Below are 16,293 nucleotides of genomic sequence, written 5' to 3'. Positions count from 1 at the left end.
CAGGGCGATTGAGTGCACGCATTGAGACGCAAGAGGTCTGTATCAACTCGTCTTACTTGACCGAATAACATGTTTTAATATGAAAAAACGCTGGAGTGTTCCTTTAAGCAAGAGACTGACACTTTCCTGGGATAAATAAGAGTATAAAATAAGAGGAAACAAGGGAGTAGACAGGGTGAGGGAGTGATGGATGGAAGAAGTCATTTATACCTTCTCATCATGATAAGTTGACAGCCAAGAGTATAATGCTCAACCCACCTCCTATCCTCCAGAGATGAGTGTTAGTGCTCATGCTGGAGGTGCTGCTATTTACTGTACTGAGACAGTCACACTTCTTCAATCATCAGGAAGCGAAGTCTAATAAAGAGTCTTCATTTCCCACATCAACGCTAGAAGTTTGTTGTTTTGCTCGAGGAAACAAAACAGAGAAGCAGTCCTTTTTTCTCCCTTTTGAAAGCTGTTTCCTTCTGTTTTATTGCAGTGTTGACTAATGTGGGCGTTCTTCATTGTTTGCCTCGAAATGATTTATTAAGACAGAGGATCGGCTAACAAGACCGTCAATGCAGGCAGTGTCGTCTCTTAATTTAATCTATTCATCTTATCGCAGCGGCAACCGAAGACGCACCCAAATCGGAGCTCGATACATTCAGCCCACACTGGAGAAATAAGAACTTTAGACAGGAAGAAATTACACAACAAAACATAAAGTTAAAGGGAACTAAATCTCCCTGGAAGCTGAAAGAGTACGGATGAAAGATACTTCATGGGTTTTTATAGACGTAGGTGACACCTTCAGTGATACATGTTGCTGTTTTCTCCCTGTTTATCCCAAGTTATCAACACTTAACTGCAATGCTTCACCAGTTCATACAGTACAGCAAACACCAAAGTGCCTTAAGCCTGCATTCCTCTAAAAAACGCTGAGGTCGTCAATGCAAATTGCAATGCCGAGAAAAGAACTCCGGTCCTATCTATCACAATATAAAATGAGACGATTTCTCACTTGATTTGTCAGCTCGAAAACATTCTGCTGGCAACATCATGTTCTCAATCGCTAGTTTCAAGTCTTCTCCAATACAATATGATTGATGAATAGATCTCCCACCCAACAAATACCCCATTACAAAACACTAAAACTAATAAAGACTAAACTAAAACTAAAGCATTTAAAAAAAAAAAAAAAAAAATTAAAACTGAAAACTAATTAAAACTAGCTGAATTTGAAAACAAAAATTCACAACCCAATTAAAACTAAAACTTTTTCAAAATCCAAAACTATTATAACCTTGTTAGGGAATCCACTAGTCCAATGAAGGTCCTCACAAAGATAGAAGTACAAGGATGTGTGTGTGTGTGTGTGTGTGTGTGTGTGCTCTTGTACTTCCTACATAGTGAGGACCAGAACACGTTTTTAACCAACGGAGTGAGGACATTTTTGCAAAGTGAGGACATTTCAGGGCTTTTTTGAGATTTCAGACTTTGTTTTAAGGGTTAAAGGTTACATGATAATGATAATTAACTGAAACTGTATTGTGTGGTTACAAAACTAACTAAAATTATAGTGAAAATGTCCAACTTTTTTTTATACATAACGAAGATGGATAAGGCAAAGTAAAGGCAAAATTTACTGTGACCTCTTTTAATCTCCCACCCAACAAATACACTAAAACTAATAAAGACTAAACTAAAACTAAAGCATTTAAAAAAAAAAATACTAAACTAAAACTGAAAACTAATTAAAACTAGCTGAATTGGAAAACAAAAATTCACAACCCAATTAAAACTAAATCTTATCAAAAATCCCAAACTATTATAACCTTGTTAGGGAATCCACTAGTCCAATGAGGGTCCTCACAAAGATAGAAGTACAAAGATGTGTGTGTGTGTGTGTGTGTGTGTGTGTTTGGTGGAGTATAAAAACAATGTGGTTACGCTGAGCAGAAGCAAACATCATCTCTGTGATAAAACCACATATGGAGAAGCTACAAAACCAAAGTGTGACGATGACAATGTTAATCAATACAGCAGCATTGGCCACAGTACACACTGGGAAAAAGAACCATGAAAAAATGAAGTAAAAGACACCGGTGAGTGGAAAAAAACATGGGAGAAATGAGAGCCAGCAAGAAGATTGTGGGCAGAATGATAGCGGTGTGTATGAGAGAGAGCGAGAGGTTTTATCTGTGGGCTAAATGGGTCTAACTGGGTCACTGGTTGGGTGTGATTACAGTAGTCAGGAGCTGGAGGCCTTCCCCTCTCTCTCTCTGTGATGATGAGGTGTATCTAAGGAATCCTGTTAGTCGCAATGCTTCAAAGCTCTCCACACACTCCTGCATCCTTTCTTATTCATTCTCATTGCTCCGTGTGTTCAGCCCTGTATGCCGGGCCACATTGATCACTGTTATCCCTTATGATACAAGAAAGAGTACAGAGTACAACAATATGTTTTAAACAAGTCAAACTGAAATTACATTAGCCATTCCTTTTTGCTGCCAGCTCCTATCCAAAGTGATTATACGATTAAAAAATGAAATAGAGACACAGCAGAAATGCTCATTTGGCCTCTAAACCACCGAGGGGCCGATTCAGAAGAGGATTGCGAGGCTTTTGCGGCTGAGAAACATGTGCAAATTAGGCAAAAACAAACACCTGCAAAGGGTGAATTGCAACCCTAACTACGCTGCCAAGCACACTGAATCTTGGTGCTCTTGTTCTATTTGCAGATATTTAAATGAGGTAATATGCATACATTTGGTGCAAAATTGGCCCCTTTCTATGCAAATGAGCCTCATTGCAAAAAGAGTCAAATTCACAAATACCAGTGCTAATAAAAAACCACACACAGTTAAAGTGAAATAATTAGCGTCTCCAGAGAACTTGTAGTAAATGAAGCGCATTTTTTTTTTTTTAAATACATGAGAAATAATTATGGTTGATAAAAGAATAGAAATCTGGCTCAGTCTGACTCTCACATATGCTCACTATATGAACGTGGACTGTGTGTGTGTTATCGTTTGGGTGTGTAGAAGAACACAGAACATTAATTAATATGAGGTCCTGACCGATCAGCTGGTCTGAGATTTAAATAGTCAATGCAGACCAAGGTTATAATAGTCTTGGATTTTTCATTAGTTTTAGTTTTAATTTCGTTGTCAATTTTTGTTTTCAAATTCAGTTAGTTTTAATGAGTTTTTAGAGTGAGTTCATTAGTTTTAATTAGTTTTATTTTTTGGAAAATGCTTAGTTTTAGTTTAGTTTTTATTAGTTTTAGTGTTAATTTTAGTTTTTTTGTAATGAGGTATTTGTTGGGTGCCAGATTCAATAAGGTCACAATAAATGTTTCCTTTATTTCCTTTGTCTGATCCATCTCAGCCCCAATAAGTTTATTAAGTCATAAAACCAGATAGATTAAATAGATTTAATATCAACCAAAAGAATTACGTATGAAAAAAGTTGACTAGTTAGTTTTAGTTAGTTTTGTAACCACAAAATACAGTTTCAGTTAGTTATCGTTTTTTTAAAAACTCTCGTTTTTATTTTTATTTCAGTTAACGAAAATGTTTTTTCAATTCTAGTTTTTGTTATTTCGTTAGTTTTCGTTAACTATAATAACCTTGATGCAGACACGCTGTTGTGTCTTGCATAATTGCGTAATTTAGCGCACTGTCTCTCTTATCGCTGAAGACACACTTACTGTTTCTTTGTGGTTATTTTTTTTCTTTGAGTCTAATCTATTACAAAAAACAGCCTAAGTATTGGAAGCATGCGTCAGATTGGAAGTTATTCAGGGCTTCAACCCTCACAACCTCTAGTGCATTTATATTCTCTGCCACTTCAAAACTGTATGGGTGCCATAAGGACAGGGCAGATAGCGGTTGTAAGTGATACGCAATTCATAGTGCTATCAGCCGCTGCAATCCATTCTTTGTGAATTTGCTCCTGAGTTGCCTCACCAATGCAGATATTTCTCCCTCGGGATGCTTTTTCTTTTCTCAAAAGAGAACACAAGATATGCAATTTACAGAGGAGACCTGTACGCTGTAGCAGAAAAACAGCATGCAATTTGACTTCATCTGGTTCTCCTCAAGTCAACATGCAGCTGAACTCAGCCTTAAGAGCATGGTGAACGCACCATAGTAAATGTGTGTTTGTTCTCTGAACAGCAGCCCCATCTTTAACATCTAGGGAGCGCCAGGTAGAGAGTAGCAGCAAAGAACAAATAAGCAAATGAGAAAACGCTTCAGTTTGAACAGGGTTTCTGGCGGTCGGAGGTTGGAAGTTCAGGCCTGGCTACTGAATGATTGGAGCGATTATTGGAGTGGGCGAGGTGGGCTGGCTGCGTTTTGAAGAATGACCATCCAGCTCCCCTATTGAGGTGTCAGAGTGATTGATTGGTTGTGAGACCGAGCCCTAATGGCTTCATCAGCCCCGGGCCGTGGTTCTGGAAAGTGCACACACATACGAAAGCGTCTACAGAAACATTCATACATGCACACACAACAGTCAGCTGTGTACCTCCATGTCATCCTGCTGGTCCGCCACTAAAACATTTACCTCCACCCTGACACCCAGCACTCCCAATCAGTCTCTCCCAAACACACACTAATTAAATAAAGTTGTCTCAACTGAACTCTGTCGCTTCTTTTCTCTCTTTAGCTGACTGCCCTCCCTCTCTCCCATTAACACTCCTTCATTTTCTTCTCTCACTCATTCTTTTCTCTCATTCTTCCTCTAACTACTATCTCAAGGCTACTCCTCTCTCAGCTCACGCTTTCAAGTCTTAACAAGCCAATTAGGAGCTTTGATTTCCTCCTGCCCCCACCCCTCCTCCAACACTTACCCCCCCCCCCTTTTCTTTTTTGGAAGCTTGGCCTATTTTCCCAATTGTCTTTGAAAATTACCTCCACTCCTCAACACTAATGCCTCCAATCTTCTTTCCCTATTTTCTCTTACCTTCACTCAGCAGTCGTGAATTTGCTTTCTATACTTGCTGTAGAGCATACAAGGGCATGCTTGCTTTTTTTAATGACTGGCCCGAAGGCATATCATTGTGTTGACATTTTCTGCTTGAAAGTTGTTCTGCATTTAATGCCAGTGCTGAACTCACACATCTTAACAAGCAAAAGCAGCCTGTCAGGTGACACCGGCAGGTGGAATAGCGATCGGGAGAGGAAACACACAGGACAAGCCAACTAGTTTAAAAGGTCTAACCGGAATTTATACTCAAAAATAAACACATCAAAACCTTAAAAATTGACCCAAAATAACATAAATCAACACCTGTTTGGCGTAATAATAACCTATAAACCTTTCTTTCAAAGTGTATGGGCAGGAAAGGTTATATGGGTCCTCAAAGATTTAAATGGAAAAGATTCTCTACTTAGTTTCACTGAATTGGTTGCACGTTATGGAATTTCTAGGCACTCATTATTCTTTTACTTTAGACTTAGGTCAGCTCTTAAAACACATCATGTGACTTGGGGCCCAGAGTTGAAAGAGCATCCTGTAGTTAAGTGGATATGTGTGGCTCCTAGGAGTGTTGTCTCCTTCCTTTACTCCAAACTTGAATCTCTTTTTTGTCTCCAAAGCCTAACACAGTGGAATGGGAGCGTTTAATGGCACTTGGGGATAGGGATGGGTACCTTTCACATTTGAACCGATACGGTACCGATACCCGGTACCTGGGAATCGGTAGCTGTACTCAACGGTACCAATTTTCGGTACTTTTGGGTTTGTTTATGTGGTAATAAATGTTAATTTATAAATGTATAAATTATAAATTTTTAAATGTTAATAAACGCAGAAGTCCGAGGGATTTAATTTCAGCGAGGCAGTTTGGAGTAAATTGGCAGGTAATATTCCTGAGTTGAAGAGCGGAGTATTAGCGGAGGACCAGAGATGCAGAAGCTAGCTGCTAGCTGCTAATGACTGGTCTACAGAAGAATGGAGAGAGCAAACGGAGTAAGGAAGGTCCAATCTGGAGGCAGACGAAGGCCAAGCCTGGGTAGAGACACTGGAGAGATAGCAGCTGGCCTAGAGCCGGCTGTTCGTCTCTGCCCCGGGGTGGAAGAGGGCAGCAGCTAGTGGCCGCGGTGAGCAGACAGACAATCAATGATCAGTTTAAAGTTAACGCCATTTAGGTACCGAAACATGGTACCGTTTGATTTTACATGAATCGGTATTCGGTAGTACCGACGGAATTCGGTCGGTACCTATAAAAGTACCGAATTCGGTACCCATCCCTACTTGGGGATAAAGAGATAAATTGGGAGGCAAGCTGGGAGAACATTTGTGACGCCTCACATAATCCTAATCATCAGTTTATTCATATGAAGATAGCTCATAGAGCATACCTTACGCCCAATAATTAATGGGCCAGGCACCACACCCATTCTGTATGTTTTGCTCCCAAAATACAGTAGGGACTTTTATGCATATAATGTGGGACTGTCCCAAGATTTATAACTTTTGGAAAATTGTTGTACAGACACTGTTGGATGTAATTGACTTTATTCTCTGTCTATTTTATTGATACATACATTTACCTGAAATAAAAAATGAGTTAAAAAAAAGTGTTTTCAGATGGTGCCGTGTATCTGCAGAATGATATTGATGGTCAGTGCCTTCCAAAACCATCCATCCCAATCTCTTACTCTGTCCTACAAGGTTCTGTGGCTACTTGCTTAATGCAACACTTAGCAAAACCTTTTGATTGTTTATTAGCTTTAGCATGCTGCAAGTATAGAGCACCAACAGATCATCATACCCAAACAATAAACTAGGTACAAAGTTCTAATTTAGTTCAAGGATTACTTGATTTTGTAAACATTTCAACCACATCTCATGAACATCTAAGGATGCAACCTTTAGTCTCTGCTGTCAAAGTCCTACCTGAACGCCCTGATTCAGACATACGCTACCTCACAACCGTTGGGCTCTTCCAATGAACGGCGCCTGGCTCTGCCCCCCGTTGGTCCAAGGCAATCCAGACTCTTTGCATTTCTTGTTCCCCGCTGGTGGAACCACTACCAGTTCCTACCAGAGCAGGGGCGTCCCTCTCTACCTTTAAAACCTCCTGAAGACCTTCAGAGAGCATCTTCTCTCCTAGACCACACCACAACTCTACTCCTTAAAGAATTGTCACTTATTGCTGCACTAATGGCTCTTACTGCACTATAACTTGATTGTTTGCCTTTTTTTAGAAGAAGGAAATTACTTTATTAATCCCACAATGGGGAAATTCAACCTCTTCATATAATCCATCCTTTTGATGGTTCCTTTCGAACTGGCGACTCTCCAGTTGCAAGCCCGATTCCTAACCTCTAGGTCACAGACTGCCCTTTCTTCCTGTAAGTCACTAAGGCTAAAATCGTCTGCTAAATGACTAAATGTAAATGTCAAAGTCAGTTATTTTGTCCAACACAGAGGTCTTTCTAATTCCACTTTTTTGTTGGGCCAGATCCAAGTTAAGCTCTGTTAGAACACCCACAAGGCAAAAAGAAAAAGAAAAGAAAAAACAAGCACACAAATTGGTTGAGCAGAGGACGAAACATAAATACAATATATTTCTAGAATTTACTGAAAACGATAAATCGGCAGATGATGTTTCATAACGTTCACACAACCTAATTTTCCTGACAAGTGACCTCATGTGGTTGATTTATTACTATTGTTTCTGTGCCCGAACTTTGCAAAACTGCCCTCTCAGATGTGCCCTTGGTAGAGGAAACATGACAAAGTCAGCTTTAGAGATACTTCTTGTTATCCATTTTTCAGAATACATGCACTGTATATGACCTATATTATTATATGTCCGACAGCTTAGGAACTGAGTTGGAAATTACGTAAATACATGGCTAAAATGAACATATTTATTTGATCAAATAATCATCTTGTGATATTCTCAATAGCTTTAAATGATTCTTTGACCCAGAAAATGTATATGTTGACACCAAGATTGACCATCTAAGTGGCTTAGAGCAGTAGTTCTCAACCTTTTTGAGTCACGACCCCCAATTTAACATGCATGTTGTCCGTGACCCCCGCTCACTGAACACAATCTCACACGCACAGTTCAGATCATACAAAAAAGACACAAACTGACCAAAAAAAGACACAAAATGACAAAAAAAGACACAAATTGACCAAAAAAGACACAAAATTACCAAAAAAAGGAAACAAAATTACTAAAAAAAGGCACGAATTGACCACAAAATGATAAAAAAGACACAAAATGACCAAAAAAAATACACAAATTGACCACAAAATGATAAAAAAAAAAGATACAAATTGACCAAAAAAAGGAAACAAAATTACCAAAAAAAGACATAAAATTACAAAAAAAAAGACACAAATGACCAATGTCCCGACCCCAAGGTTGAGAACAGCTGGCTTAGAAGATGTATTGGTTCTCATAGATTTTATATGGCTGCCATCTCCGTTCCTCAATCTTGATGAAGTGGCTCCCATCAAAAATTGAAACTTATTGTGATGCTAGAAATAATTCTTCTTTCTGATGCCCCACTGCATGCAGCTGGTGCCCCTTTTATTTATTTTTGCCCCTGCCCCTCATACAGCCTCAGTTCGCCACTGAAAACATCACCATGGTTCACCATCTTCACTTCAAGCAGTGATTCAGCAACACATCTACGCAATTTTGAGATTCTGAGACTTCACCTTGTGCCACTCTGGCTGGTATAGCAATCACAGGCATACATATGGTTTCAGTCGTTCATATCAATATTTATTAGCGGTCTGTCTGGGGGTATAATTAACTAAATAATGATCTAGAAGTCAATTAAAAACCTACAAGCTAAGGTAGGATGGACAGCTGTGTGCAGAAAGAAGAAAAAGAGAACAGGCTTTGTAACAAGGAGCATTAAGGTGCTCTTCAAATCAACAAGAGACTGAGAAAAAGCGGAGCACATGGACATTAGATTAACAGGTAATGAGAAAACAAAGGCAGAATGAAGGAGATACAAAAATACAAAGGAAAGCTCCTCGGGAAGAAGGAGGTGAGGTGAAACTGAAAGAAGATACAACAGGACAAAAAAAGACAGAGTTCATTAATTTAACAGAATTAAATCTGTCTCCCTCTCATCATTGCTACTTGGCCTCTGTAAATGTAAGCTGACCTCAAAGTGTAGTGAGGGGTTCAAAAATACCCTTCTTGGAAAAATGGGTTGGCAAGAGCAAAGGAGATAATTGGCTCAACTCTAAACTCGTTATCTGGGAACACACAATTAGAGAAATGAAGCCGTCCGTTAATTAATCCATCTTTAAAGTGCAAGCCTTGGAGGGTCTGGTGCCTCGCCTCTGTGTGACAGATTTCTTTCCAATTATATGACATTATCGGCAAACCGAGAATCCAAGACTCTACATACTGTGATCCCCAATTAGAAGCAGCTCAGCGTTGCCCCACGCAGTTGGACATAAGGCTTAGCTAACCTCTTCATAACATCCTATTAATTAAAGACGATTTTACTCCTCATAAATAACTTGAATCACATACCCTGCTTGCTCCGGTGTTTTAAGTTGAAACCACTGTGGTTTGATTGACTGCCTTTTTCCCTTCTCCTCCTGTTTTTTGACAGCTTCTCTCTTATTTTGCCTGCAGGGTCTATCTTGTCTGGGTCTACCTGATAGTTACATCACCACAATACCCTAAGGTTGTTCTTCTCCATGCCAAAGCAATTAGGTTGAAAAAATTTGGCTTCAATAATATATGCTGCAAGCACTTCCATAGGTTCGTTTGCACATAATGACCACCCTGTGTATGCAATTAAAAAAGTGACGCGATGAGTCTGCAAAATGCAAGTGAGCCAATGAACTGTGAGCAGCAGGATGTCAGACTGGATGTTGTTGTGATTCCCCCAAGTTACATTTGTATTTAACTTATCAACTTCATGTAAATATATGCTTATTCTGAAGTTAATTCCAGCAAAGGGGTAACCAAAGGCTGGGAAAGTTGTGGAATGCTCCAAAACACCTGTCTGGAACATCCATCCGTCCATTTGCCCTCATTTATCAAACGAGCGTACGACAGAAAGTGAGCGTAAAGTGGGTGTACGATCATTTCTACACAAGGCTCGGCATTTATCAATTTGGACGTGAGCGGAGGGTACGATCAGATCTCAGCTCGTGTAAGCCAATTTGAGTCAGCATGAAGTCCACACGTCTGAGATGCAGAATTGATCTTAGACTATTGTATCGATGCCTGGAGCTGATAAAACTCTCTTGTTTTGTTTTTTAATGGTGACAAAGCAAAACATGTTTAGGCTACATCATTTATCATTAAAACATAATTTCAAATAAATACACCCTACACCTTATTCTTTCAACAGAATACTAGCCCAGGATATTAAATGTTGTTGTCTTCTGCTATTTACCGTTTTCCTGCTGGACACTGGAGCGTCAGCGTCTCCCTTACAGCGTTGATGCCCGAATAGAAACATTTCCAATCAGCAATGTCACACGCTCCTCTAACTAGAACATTATGGTGGCCCTGAAGTGCAAAACACACCAGCAATTCACGCAACACGACAGCAATTCGCCACAACGCATCAGCAATTCACACAACGCACCAGCAATTCACACAACTCGCCAGCAATTCACACAACACGCCAGCAATTCACACAACACACCAGAAATTCACACAACACACCAGCAATTCACACAACACGCCAGCAATTCACACAACACGCCAGCAATTCACACAACACACCAGCAATTCACACAACACGCCAACAATTCACACAACACGCCAACAATTCACACAACACACCAGCAATCGCCACAACGCACCAGCAATTCATCAAAATGGAAAGGGTAGGTACATATTGGACACTGATCCTCCTCCTGATTGGTTCCTGCTGTCATTTGCTTCTCCATAGTCAAACCAGCCGCCCATATATATATATATATAGTGCGCCCGTATTGTACTCACTTTGCAGTATAAAACTCTGACCTGCAGAAAGGAGATGAAGTGTTAACTTTACATGGACACTCCACGTGATATAATCAAATTGCGTCGCGCCGAAAATGTATTTCTTGTATACATTTAGGACAACATTCCAACTTTTTTGGAATTAAACTAGCAGAGGAACCTATATATAGATTTAAGGTTTCAACACTCAATCACCTTCACTGAATGTCTTGTATTGCAAGTTGTGTAAAGATTGTTTGTGATGTGGGAACATCCTTCCAGATGTTGGCAGGGGCCACACCAGTCCATCTTACTCTGTGGTGGTTTCAAGTCACACCCACGTCACTTTATACAATTTTTAAAAATAATGAGACACTATGTTGTCTTACTGCTTGTTCTGAGCTCATTCTATAGAGCCAGTCATGGATCCCAGGGCTGTATCTCCCTGTCCTCCCTACAGGACAGAGGGGGTTATGAAGACAATAATGTCTCTCCCTGCTGGTAAGACAGATTAAAAAGAACTCACCCACAGAGTCAGTTTACTCACACTCACACACACCTACATTTAGGCAAAGCACAGACAGCCTCAGCGTTTCCACATACTAATTAGATGCTGGTTAACGCCAGAACAGCAGTGGGCTGAAAATGAGACAAATCACCAACACAACGCTGCTATCACCGTCTCTGTGTGCCATCATTTACATCTTACTACCGTGTGTGATGTGCACAAAAGCACGGTGTGTGTTTCTGATGCCTGTGGTGAGAACACAGTGGTGCGCTGGCTCGAAGCCAAGCGGGCTAGTGGTCCAGGTGTGCCCACTGTGGGACATAGGAGGATTAATCTATGTCACAGTGAGACCACACAGTCAACACACCAGCATACAGTTAGCAATATTTAAGAAGTTAATGATTGGTGCCATCATTTCCCCGTCTGATTGTGCTACTACTGCTGCCTACCAGGACTCCACACTCCAAACATTTAGTCATATTCTGCAACCATTCTTGGAGACAGTGCAACTTGCAAGTGTGATACTGACTGATGTCTGTGCTGTTAACTCAGTATTGTAACATTAGGAATTATGATTTGTTGAAGTGTTAAAATAATGGATTATTTTCTATATTGATAAATGATTTTATGCTTGATTTCTACTTCTCTGTTGTTTGACTCCCTGGTGTCTGTCCCTGTGTCTGTCTCTGTGCGTGACTATCAGGTTACCCTTGGTAAATATCTATGCATTTATATTAAATCAGGCAATATGATTTTCATACAATGATTATGTTTGTGTGTTAATGTTGGTTTAGAAACTTTAATTACATATATTTCATTGTCTGTTTCATATTTTTTAGACTTTTAGAATCTATGTGAGACAGTAAAAATCGTTTGGCTCTGTAAGACATGATATCTCTGTAAGACATAACAAGGCAGGAGGTTTTTGTTGAATGTTCTGGAGAAGAAGCCAGGTCAGGATGGCCTTGTCCGGGGCAGCAAGATCGTATGCCCAGCTGGCATGACGTGCCGCTTTGTATTGATTAAAACTGGCGAATCAGCGGATCAAGAAGGCGGGACTTCCTGGAGGAAATCGACCAGCATGTTTTGTAAACAAATGTTAGTATTTTAATGTGTTCAACGAGAGAGACGTGGTTCAGACTTCACCAACTGAAACACGTCTGTTTGTATTCAGGGACATGAGTTTTTGAACCCGGAGAATCTCTGTAAAATGCACATTTTTAGATGTATTGTAATAAAACTTTTGTTAAACTGAGAACTTGGACATCTCCAGCTCTTCATTTCCCATCAACGATCTGCGCAGAAAAATGGTGAGTGGTGAGTGGTTTTTTCTGTTGGTGACAGAAAAATTGCATGAGGAAACCTTGAAAATTGAATAATCTAACAGAAGTTACTTTTTAGATTTCTCTTTTCAGTGAGATATTTCTTTGAGTATAACGCTTGACTTTTTAACTCGACCACTTTATAATGTACTTGTATTTAACTGCTTGTTTGCATTTTTTCAGCTTACTTTCATAAGAGAAGTGAGGTGGTCACAATTTAAACTAATCTATGGCACTTTAGGAGGTCTGCTTGCTGTTTTTGCAGACCGCGTGGCCTAATGGACAAGGCGTCTGACTTCGGATCAGAAGATTGAGGGTTCGAGTCCCTTCGTGGTTGGAAACTAGAGCTTAGGTCAAAGAACCATGGTGTGAAGGTGCTTTGTTTCAACCTCAGGCACAATGTGTACGTCTACACTTGTGTAAAGGGAAACCACCAGAATTTAATTGCTCTGTAGAATACTTTGCGTGAAGTTTGGCATTAATTCCACTAATGTTCACATGTGAATTCACAAAGTTTGGATGTGATCACATTTGAAAACTATTTTCGTACATTCTGATTCAGTTTATTTCTGGAAACAATTTTGAAGGAAAAATCTGCTAAAACAGGCCGGTTAGCTCAGATGGTCAGAGCGTGGTGCTAATAACGCCAAGGTCATGGGTTCAATCCCCATACTGGCCAGTCATAGGAGGTTAACACAGCAAAGTGTCTGTGGAAGGTTGACATTTTTCCAGCTTTCTTTTACATGTGAAGTGAGCTGATTAGCATATAAGCTAATTTTCAGAAGATTCAGGGTTCGAGTCCCATCGTGGTTGAATCTAGTGTTAAGTTCAACGAAACATGGTGAATTGTGAATATCCTTTGTTACAACCTTCAGCTCAATGCCAACAATGATTACTGCTTCAATTGCGTAAATCTGAAACAATGATGAGATGGAAGAGTTATTTGCTTTGCATGAAACAAATACTTTGGGTGAAGTTTGGCATTAATTCCACTAATGTTCACATGTGAATTCAACCAGACCATCAGAATGGGGAAGTAAGGTGATTTAAGTTACTTTGAACGTGGCATAAACAAGTACTTTACCAGCTGCTGATCCAACAACCATCTCTAGGGTTTACAGAAAATGGTCCCAAAAAGAGAAAATATCTAATGAACCTTGATATCTTGTTGATGTCAGAGGTCAGAGGAGAATGACCAGACTGGTCCAACAGTAACTCAAATAATCACTCGTTACAACCAAGGTCTGCAGAACACCATCTCTGAATACACAACATGCCCAACCATGAAGCAGATAGAGACAACATCACCACTTTATTAGGTACACCTTGCAAGCTAATAAGGTGACCAGTGAGTACAAATCAATGCTCATCCTCTCCTGAATTTATTCTTGGTGAAAAAAATGATAATTAAGAAAGAAAAACCAACATGGTCTCACAGGAATCCATGAAATGGCCACGGATTCGCTTAACTCAAAATCCGTGGAATAGCCACGGAATCGCATAAATTTCCGTGAAACTGACACGGATTTGGCTACATTGCAAGTTAATGCCAGTCATATCCCGTGGCTATTCCAACATACAAAGTGATTATGTACATTCACTGAGTGAATATTTAGAAAATAAAACATATATTTCTCGCTAGAAATGTGATCAAAATCCATTTTTATGCAGAAACAAAGTCAAAATATTAATTTTTTCACTAAAAATGAGAGAACTGTCGGCCATGTTTTTTGTTCTGACCGCCGGGACCTTGAAAGTCACGTGACTTGGAACAAACCAATAGGAACAAATATCCATGGAATAGCCACGGGATATGACTGTCATTAACTTGCATTGTAGCCAAATCCGTGTCAGTTTCACGGAAATTTGAGTGATTCCGTGGCTATTCCACGGATTTCGAGTTAAGCGAAATCCGTGGCTATTTCACGGATTTCTGTGAGACCAGGTTCAGAAAAACAGTAATGGAGAACTGATAAAGACCTGGTTCAATAGTAGTATGGATTAGATAAAGCTAAAATCCTTACGTATAACACTCATAGCTGGTTAGTTTTGGCTTCAACACCCACCGTGAGCGGCGCGTAAAAAAATGGCGCGTCTTGCGTGCGGCACACTGTTGAACTTTCGTACGACAGTGTTTACCTTTTGTCCGAACAAAAGGTAAACGTTTTGTTTACTTGCTGATTTGATTGTTTTCGTCAATATTTGCTCTTCTACCATGGGCAAGCAGGCTCCGTAGTTGACTGTCTTTTGTGTTTTTTTTGTGTGATTTAATTTGTGTTTATTGTTGTTTCATACCTGTCTATCTGTTTGCATTTTCTTGGGATAAAAGGGAAAGTGCTTTAAGTAAAAAGTTGCACAAGACAAACATTAACCTGACTCTCCCACTGATGGGTTGGAGTCCTATCCTGAATAAATCCGGTTATCATTTCAGACACTTTTGTTCCAAATCTGATAGCACCTATCTAAATGCTAATGCTTCTTATTGCTTTAACAAGAGAGTTTAATGTGACTGTTTTTAGATATCTGACAGCTGCCTGATCCACCCAGAACAATGAAGTGGCTTAACACTAGTAGTTTAACATGTAAGCAGGATACAACTTCTATTCAACAACAAACTGAAGTCACCAACTCTTAAAACAACCCACTCACTAAACCGCTCCATATGTGAAAAAGAAATTACCTATTGTCATTCAAATAAAACCAGGGCATAGCAGAAGCAATCCATCACCAGGAACTTTAAATTTAAAAAATCAGGCCAGGTGTAGGCAGGTTTGCACATTCAGACATATTCTCCTGTTTGATTTGATTTGCCTTCCTCTGTGTGACTATGTGCGCGTGTGTGTGTGTATGGATTAGAACAAGGTCTGTGGTTTTTTAATTCAGCCCGTGTCAGAAGAGGTTTGGTAAATAGGGTCTACAGAGCTGTTCCACACTGCTACTTTATGAGCTCTCTCAAGTTGGAGACATAATTCCGTTCAAGGTAGTTTAAAAGTCAGGGAGACGCCAGAGGGGAAACGAGGAGGGAGACAATCCACACACAAACGCAGAAGAAGAGCACACACACAGGAAAAGGAGGACTCCAGAGGGTGTGTGTGTGTGTGTGTGTGTGTGTGTGTGAGCAGTCAGAAGTCCAGCCCTCGGCTCTCTCCTCTTTTGTTTTCTGAGCATGGTCTCTCCTGGGTTAATCCTCACCTGGGGCTTAAACACAATATGCCCCAAGTGAATGTATCAGATTGCCCCCCCCAATAATTACTCCTATTACTAATAGCTATTCCCATGTTCTTACAATGTGCATCATATTTGATAATACACCATAAACCTTAGATGTAAATTTACAGTGAAATCTTAGCAGTATTCTACTGGATTGATGTCATACAGTGTCATACTGTCTATTGTAATGTAACAGGAACAGGGAATTTAGGGAATTTCTTTGGAAAACCACAAAAGATAGATATACTTTATTTATCCCAAGCTGGGAAATTACAGTGTAGCAGCAGCATTACACACAGAGACAATGACAACACAATTAAATAAAAAGA

At 39.8% G+C, this 16,293-nt stretch overlaps 1 protein-coding gene and 2 non-coding genes across 4 annotated transcripts in view; 2 read left to right on the top strand and 1 right to left on the bottom strand.

Moving 5' to 3' along the window:
* LOC131959110 (RNA binding protein fox-1 homolog 3-like) overlaps window positions 1–16,293 on the bottom strand; it is an 846,381-nt gene that overhangs the window by 618,698 nt on the left and 211,390 nt on the right. The gene's annotated exons all lie outside the window — the stretch shown is intronic.
* On the top strand, window positions 13,019–13,091 carry trnar-ucg (transfer RNA arginine (anticodon UCG)). Its single transcript has one exon. It is a non-coding gene; the product is annotated as a tRNA-Arg (tRNA).
* trnai-aau (transfer RNA isoleucine (anticodon AAU)) lies at window positions 13,360–13,433 on the top strand. The gene has a single exon. It is a non-coding gene; the product is annotated as a tRNA-Ile (tRNA).

Source organism: Centropristis striata, chromosome 21 (assembly GCF_030273125.1).
Source record: "Centropristis striata isolate RG_2023a ecotype Rhode Island chromosome 21, C.striata_1.0, whole genome shotgun sequence".
Lineage (NCBI taxonomy): Eukaryota > Metazoa > Chordata > Actinopteri > Perciformes > Serranidae > Centropristis > Centropristis striata.
Note: the sequence above shows the minus strand (reverse complement) of the source record. Positions and strands in the feature narration are given on the sequence as shown.